Below are 8,146 nucleotides of genomic sequence, written 5' to 3'. Positions count from 1 at the left end.
ATCAGCTACTCAGAGTCTCTTAAACAGACCAGATGCACATATTCAAGGCATTAAATTGAAAAAGATTTAAAATAGAGATTTTTTTTTCTTCTAAGAAATAAAAATTTAAAGGTATAGTACTGTAACAAAGTTCAATAATAAGGCTCCCATTCTTTTTTTTCTTTTTTTTTTTTTGCCTCTGGTTACTTCACACTCTACTTTTGGCATTTGAGGTTGCTAAAGGTTATGGGTTTCTGAAAGTATTGTCTTCATGCACAAACAAGCCTGTAGTCAGACAGCTTTGTGCTTACAGACCAGTCACAGTTTCCCTCTTTGGTTCTACACCAACTGGTTCTGCCATGTGTGGGTTGCAACTGCCTCAGGAAACACTTTAATCTAAATGGAGCAACACACATTAGATTTGAAAATAAAACTACTCATGAATGTATTTGTTTCAATATTGATTTTGTAAATCTCTCCCCACCACATGCAAAAAATTAAAACTTAAACCTCTCTATGAGAAGAACCTGCAGGGACAAGAAAAACAGACTTTAGTACTGAAATCCACAGGAGAGAGAAAAAGAGGCAAATGATGGATATTTAGGAAGAAGTGTTAGAATAAATATTAGTAAAGCAGAGGATGGGTATGTAATGAAGTTCTTTCCATAAATTGTACCAGTGATCAGTGCATTCAAGTAGCAAAAATCTGACTAAAAGTGATTTCAACAAACAGGGTTTACATTTCTCTAAACACTCAAAGGGTAGAAGTAGGCAGTTAATGAGGTTGATTCATCAGCTCAGTGATGTGATGCATGCTAATATCTCTGCAGTTCTCTTGGCCTTTCTTTATCCTAACAAGATGACGGCCCCCAAAGTCTGCTGTAGCTCCAGGCATTATACCACTTTCAAGGAAGGAAGAAAAGGAGAAGTGGGTCACAGTGAAAATACTTTCCTCTTTTATCAGAAAAGCAAAAGCTTTCTCCATGTAACTGTGTCAAATGGACTTTCCTAGCTACGGAGGCTGAGAAAGTGAACACGTAATGATTGGAGATGGGCAAGAGGAGATGGGAAGGGCCCACAGGTGGGTCAGCCAAACAACAGGTGCTGTAAGAGTGGATGGCTTGTAGTACTCACGCCTTCTTGATCTTCTCACAATGCATTCCTGAAGTCAAATAATTCTACACGACATGCTTTTCTCAGTTCATGTGAGACACATGAGTAGGGCTTCATGCGTTAGAGAAAAATAATGCTGAACTTTCCCATTTTGTCCTGCTATCAAGTAGTGACTTCCCCCAGCTCATCTTCCTCCCTATCTCAAACATTCAAATACTCATAATGAAATCCTACCTAATCTTCCTAAGAAAACACACCAAATTATCCATGAACATGGCGGAGGAAAGACTTCCTGGTTTCTGAAACATTTCACCTATTCCAAGGAAGAACTTTGAAAATCGGCTAGCAAAGGAATTTCTAGAAAGTAACAAATGTAAAAAAGACAATCACCAAATCCAAAAATTCTGAATGCCCAATATAACCTATTAAAAGAGATTTGAACATTAAAAAATAAAGCCACATTCCCCTTTTATAATATGATAGATGATAAATCCACCTGGAATGGATCCAATGGTACTACTGCTTTCCCAGTTATAGAACCTTCACATTTGGGGGATATTTTATAATACAAGGAAAGCATAGCAAATTCCTGCTGAAAAAGAACGAATGGCAGCCCAGCATCCCCCCCCCCCCGCCTTACCCCTACCCCCAACCCACCCCAAGCTCTGAAACAAGGCAGTGAATTTTATTTAGCTGTGGTTTAAATAGGGCTGGTTTACCTCTGATTCCAGCTATGTATTCAGCTGGGTATGCTGCTAGGTGAACTGTGCTTGAGAAGAATTGGCTCAGTAATCCTGGGCTATGTTCAGGTACCATTAGGCACAATGTCTAGCAGGATTTTCCTCTGTGATATCTTATTATATTTAAGCAAGGGAATTAATTACAGGGCAGCACTTGCCTGATTGCACCTCTGAGTTACATTACTGCTAAAGACTGGACAAGGTGGTCACAATATCCTGGCTGAATTTGAAAGCATGCTTCCTGTTATGAGGCCTCTCCAGCTGAATAGAAGAAAGAGTGTGTACAAAGAGGGAGAAAATTAAGTCCACATGGCGAGTTGCATGCAATGAAATTGCCTGCTAGAAAAGGGCTGCATGCTCCCCAGATCAGATACGTCTAAGTTCCACCTCCAGGAAAATATCTTCAGAGGGAAAGACTCTTACTCTTTTTTCAGTCTAGAATCCACTATAGAAAGCCCATAGAGAGCTCTGGGAGTTCCCTGGTGGTCCAGTGGTTAAGACATTGTGCTTCCACTGCAGGCGGCACAGGTTCAATCCCCGGTTGGGGAATTAAGATCCCACATGCTGCAGGGTGCAGCCAATAAATAAATAATCCAATGTCTAATTGTTTAAAAAAAATTCCATAAATATAGCTAATAAGATGGAATGAGGCACTGATACATGCTACCATATGAGTAAACCTTGAAAATATCACACTGAAGTGATAGAAGCCAGACATAAAAGGTCATATGATTCCATTTACATGAAATGTCCAGAATAGGCAAATCCATAGAGACAGAAAGTAGATTAGTGTTTACCAGGGCCTGGAGGAAATGGAGAATGAAGAGTAATTGCTAATAGGTACAGGGTTTCTTTTTGGGGTGATGGAAATGTTCTGGAATTAGAAAGCAGTGGTAGCTGCCAACATAGTGACTATACTAAAAACCATGGAAGCATACACTTTAAAATGATGAATTGTACGTTATGTGACATATACCTCAATTTTTTTACAAGCCCACTTATGGGAGGAAGTAACTGAAAAAAATTAATGATGAGGGACTCCCCTGGTGGCACAGTGGTTAAGAATCCACCTGCCAATGCAGTGGACATGGGTTTGAGCCCTGGTCCAGGAAGATCCCACATGCCGTGGAGCAACTAAGCCCATGCACCACAACTACTGAGCCCGCGGGCCACAACTACTGAAGCCCACGCACCTAGAGGCCGTGCTCCGCAACAAGAGAAGCCACCCCAATGAGAAGCCCACACACCGCAAAGAAGAGTAACCCCCGCTTGCCGCAACTAGAGAAAGCCTGCACGCAGCAAAGAAGAGCCAGTGCAGCCATAAATAAATAAATAAATAAATAAATAAATAAATAAAATTTATTTAAAAAAATAAATAAGGACTATACTAATGCACACATAAGATGGAATAGTGCATATTTTGGGATGTTGAACATTGTGGTAGAAAAAGCAGTGGGCTGAAAATCAGGAGCCTAGTAACTCTAAAGTCACTTGACCTCTCTGGACCTCAATTTTCTGGTCCTCACACAGCATGCAGACAGCCCTGGCAGAGATCCTACTACCTTCAAGGTGCTCCTCAAAGTGGGAGTGGCTTGACCCCGCCTTTCCTGAACCCAGTTCTTTGGGGTCAAGTGCTTTTGGGAGCCAGACAGCCTCCTTCCTTCTCTCACAGCTTCCACCTCCTTCGCTCAAGCCAGTCCAATTCTGTGCCTCTGACCAGGGTAGCAAATCTGAGGCCAGAGTTCAGGCACAAGATCCATGTACAAGTTTTTAAACATTTTGAATGACAGTGAGTCCCCTACATTTGAACCTTCAAGTTGTGAACTTTCAAAGATGCAAACGTGCGTTCCATCAACATCATGCATGAGTGAAATTGCAGCTTGCCCTCCATCTCCTATTGTTGACGATCCTTCAGCTCTACCATCTCCCACTTCCTCTCCCTCCTCCAGTTGGTAACTCTTCTTTCCTGTTCACTCGATGCCAGTCCCTGTATGCCAGCTGTTGTACTGTACTACTGTGCTTTTCAAGGTACTGTACTATAAGATTAAAAATGTTTTATTTCTTGTGTTTGTTTTTTATGTATTATTTGTGTGAAAAGTATTATAAACCTATTACAGTACTGTACTATATAGCCAATTGTGTTAGTTGGGTACCTAGGCTAACTTTGTTGGACTTAACAAACAAGTTGGACTTACGAATGCACTCAGAGAACGGAACTCGTTCATATGTAGGGGACTTACTGTATTTATGCCTTTAATTTCTTTTAGCAATGTTCTGTAGTTTTCATTGTGCAAGTCTTTCACCTGCTTGGTTAAGTTAATTCCTAAATATTTTATTCTTTTTGATGTTATTTTAAATGAATTGTTTTAAATTGTTTATATGTTTCCTTTTCAGATTGTTCATGGTTCATGTACAGAAATGCAACTGATTTTTATGTGTCGATTTTGTATCCTGCTACTTTGCTAAATTCATTTATTAGTTACAACAATTTTTTTGTGTGGAATCTTTAGGGTTTTCTACATGTAAGATATCAACTGTGAACAGAGATAATTTTACTTCTTCCTTTCCATTTTGGATGCTTTTTTTACTTCTTCTTGCCTAATTGCTCTGGCTAGAACTACCAGTACTATGTTGAATAGAAGTAGTGAAAGGGAACATCCTTGCCTTGTCCCTGGTCTTAGAGGAAAATCTTTCATTTTACCAATAAGTATGATATTTGCTGTGGCTTTTTCATATATAGCTTGCATTATACTGAGGTAGTTTCTTTCTATTCCTAATTTGTTGAAATGCAAGGGTAGTTCAAGATAAGGAAAAAAACCACATGATCATCCCAATTGATGCAGAAAAAAGCTGTTTACAAATTCAACACACTTTCATGATAAAAGTACTTTGGAACTCTGGAGTCTGTTGAATTTTGCCAACTAAGATCATTAAAAAGCACTACTGTCTACTATTATCATTATTTTATAAATTTCTTTATTTCCTGCCACCAAAAAATATGTCATTTGGGATGGGCATATTCTTATTCATTCATTCAACAGGTATTTATTGACTACCTACTATGCGCCAGGCACTGTGCTAGATGCTGAGAATACAATGGTGAATGAATAAGATGGATATGATTTCTGCCCTCTTAGAACATCAATCTAGTGCAAAATATGAGCCTGTTTAAAAAATCACATAAAGCAAACAAATTTATAAGATAATATCAAGCCACTTAAGTGCCGTAATGGAAATAACCGAGTACAGAGAGTAGACTTAGCAATACACCATTGCTGGGGAAGCAAGTCAGTGAAATGGATGAGGAATGGAGTTGGTGGATACACAAGTATCTCTTATTATGTTCTGTGCTCATCCATATGTTTCAAATATTTCATGGTTAGGTAAACTTTAAACAATTAAAGTAAAATAAAGAGGTATTCTATACCTCTTTATTTTTGCCTTTTTCTTTTTAATCCCAAACTCAGCTTATGCAACACTTTAGAAATCTATTGTGTGAGAGTTGATTTCCAACTCTACACACACATCAGAATCACCTGGAGCCCTTGTTAAAAATACAGATTCCCCTAAACTTATTGTGGTCATCATTTCATGATGTATGTGAGTCATATAATTATACTGTACACCTTAAGCATATACAGTGATGTATGTAAATTTTATCTCAATAAAACTGGAAGAAAAAAAGACTATAACTAATAGAAAATTTAAAAACACACACACACAAATAGATTCCACAGATTTCCATCTCCAGAGATTCAGATTCAGTAGGATTGGGGAAGGGCTCAGGAATCTATTTTTAATAAACACCCTGATGATTCTGATGCAACCATGTAGGATTCTTATTTGGGAATCACTGGCTCAAAGCAAGGAGTATTGGTTGTGTGCCTAGAAAGATGCACGTATTTTAAAAAGAACTTGCGGGCTTCCCTGGTGGTGCAGTGGTTGAGAATCTGTCTGCTAATGCAGGGGACACGGGTTTGAGCCCTGGTCTGGGAGGATCGCACATGCCGCGGAGAGACTAGGCCCGTGAGCCACAATTACTGAGCCTGCGCGTCTGGAGCCTGTGCTCTGCAACAAGAGAGGCCGCGATAGTGAGAGGCCGGCGCACCGCGATGAAGAGTGGCCCCCGCTTGCCGCAACTGGAGTAGGCCCTCGCACAGAAACGAAGACCCAACACAGCCAAAAATAGATAAATAAATAATAAAATAAAAATAAAAAGAACTTGCTATTTAAGAGAAGACAGAAAGATAATTTTTGTAAAGAAAAGAACTCTTTGTAACATGAATAAAAGCCAATCAGTTCTATGCATCCAAATATGTATACATTGTATTTCCTTCGAAGAGGGCACATGTATAAAGAAGTTGTCTAGGAGCATTTTTCCAACAGAGAAAGTTGGCCCCTTCTGCCTATCCATTATTTTCATCTTAAACACCAGTTTGGATGTGTTAAAGTAAAGCTTTAGTTAGTAACTTTGGTTAGGTCACAAGCTCATCTCTGGATGTATCAATGAGCTATGTTTTTTCTCTGGCCATGACCAGCCCATGTGCCCTACAGAGACCAACCCCTTGTAAGCCTCTCTCTGATGGTGGTGTCATAGCGTCCTGTCTGCTGGGTCTTTTAGGTATTACCTCTCTGGGCTCCAGCAATACTCACCCTCTTCTCCCACCCGCAGCCCCTCTGCCCAAGCAGGAGAACCCTAGAGAAGCTTCCAAAGGACTTTGTCAACGTTTGGCAGATAAAGATGATAAATGTCAGCCAGGACTACAACATCTCCTGTAAACTCAAACTTTAAATCATTGTGCTATTTCAACACTGTCGCTTGCTGTGGGTTTTTTTTTCTGATTAGTGTTTTTCCATTGCATTTTCTTCCCTCTTCCTTGTGTGTAACCAGGAAGCTGAGCAGGGCAGCCTGTGAGGAAGGCCGGCCTCCTGCTTGAGTGCTCTTGGTGAGGAAAGCCCTGTTCCCAAGTTTCTGAGTGCTTTGGGGCCCCTAAAGGATAACCCATCTGAGAATGACTTCCAGGTAACTGAGCTAGCAGATGCTGCCCAGCTCAGGAAAGAAGGCTGCCCTGGGCTTTGTCACTTTGTTGAGAGGCAGCTGTACATTTGCCGGCCCTTCCTGTCTGGTGCAGGAGGGAAGGAAGGAGCAACTGTTCTCTTTCCTTCCAACTGCGTTGAAACCCATGACACACAGGGCTTTCTCCCAAGGTCCAGAGTGACTCAATTTCAGGTGTCAAACATATTTCCCAACGCTGCCTATTAATTTTAATGAGTTAGACAAATGATGATGCAGAGAAGAATAATTTTCTAATCAATAAAATTGATTAGCAATGTAATGGTCTAGACTATAATGTAGGTGTTTATCAATTAGCTCCTGAAGTGAGCCAGGATCACTAATGGTGTTTGATATAATGCTGGAGCAGACACACCTGGATTTGATGCTTTCCAGCTGGGCCTCTTACCTATGTACACTTGAGCAATTTTCTGAACTTTTCTGAGCCTCAATGTCTTTATCTATCAATATAAAATGGAAATAATATTACCTGCCTTTTAAATTTGCTACAAAGATTAAATAAAACATTATATAAAAGCACCTAACATGGAGTCTGGCACCTATTGGGTATTCAATATATAATAACACACATACGATACCTGTAGACTTAGCGCTATATATATATCACTTTATTTAATCTTCTCAAAAACTCTGTGAGACAGGTAGTGTTATGATCCCCCATTTTACAGATGAGAAAACAAAGGCACAAAGAAGTTAAAGAAGCTTGCCCAAAGTTGGCAGCCCTAAGTGGTAGGCAGAACTTGACACCAAGCTGTCTGGCCTGGGACTTTGTGCTTTCAACCATTTACACTAGTGCTCTTCTAATACATGTTTTCTTTCTAACCTTCACCCCTGCCCAAGTGACTACAAAATGCAAATTTTTAGGCCCTTTCAGGATACAAAAAGGAGATGCTGGCTTAGGGAGCATGGCTTTTCTCTCACATTATCTATAAACCCAAAAATATGTCACAGAGTCTCTTGGCCAGAACAGGGACACCAAGAGCTAGCGGTTATTCTGGCCGGTGTGTATCTTGTTAAGTCACATGGCCAAGGTCAAGAAGATGCGTTTTCCTGTTCTGGGGCTTCAGACTGCTCATTTACCTTCCCCTTCCCCTCCTCCATCTCTATTTCAGGCAGTCATCTTGCAAAAACATATTCTTTAGTCATAAAAGATATATGATTGGAGTGCGTGGATGAATGCATTCAGATTCATCACTGCTAGAAACATCTTTATGGGCAGAGAATACCATTGTTATAGAAA

This window comes from Balaenoptera acutorostrata, chromosome 17 (genome assembly GCF_949987535.1).
Source record: "Balaenoptera acutorostrata chromosome 17, mBalAcu1.1, whole genome shotgun sequence".
In the NCBI taxonomy this organism is placed as follows: domain Eukaryota; kingdom Metazoa; phylum Chordata; class Mammalia; order Artiodactyla; family Balaenopteridae; genus Balaenoptera; species Balaenoptera acutorostrata.
The sequence above is the reverse complement of the archived record's forward strand: the minus strand, read 5'-3'. Positions refer to the sequence as shown.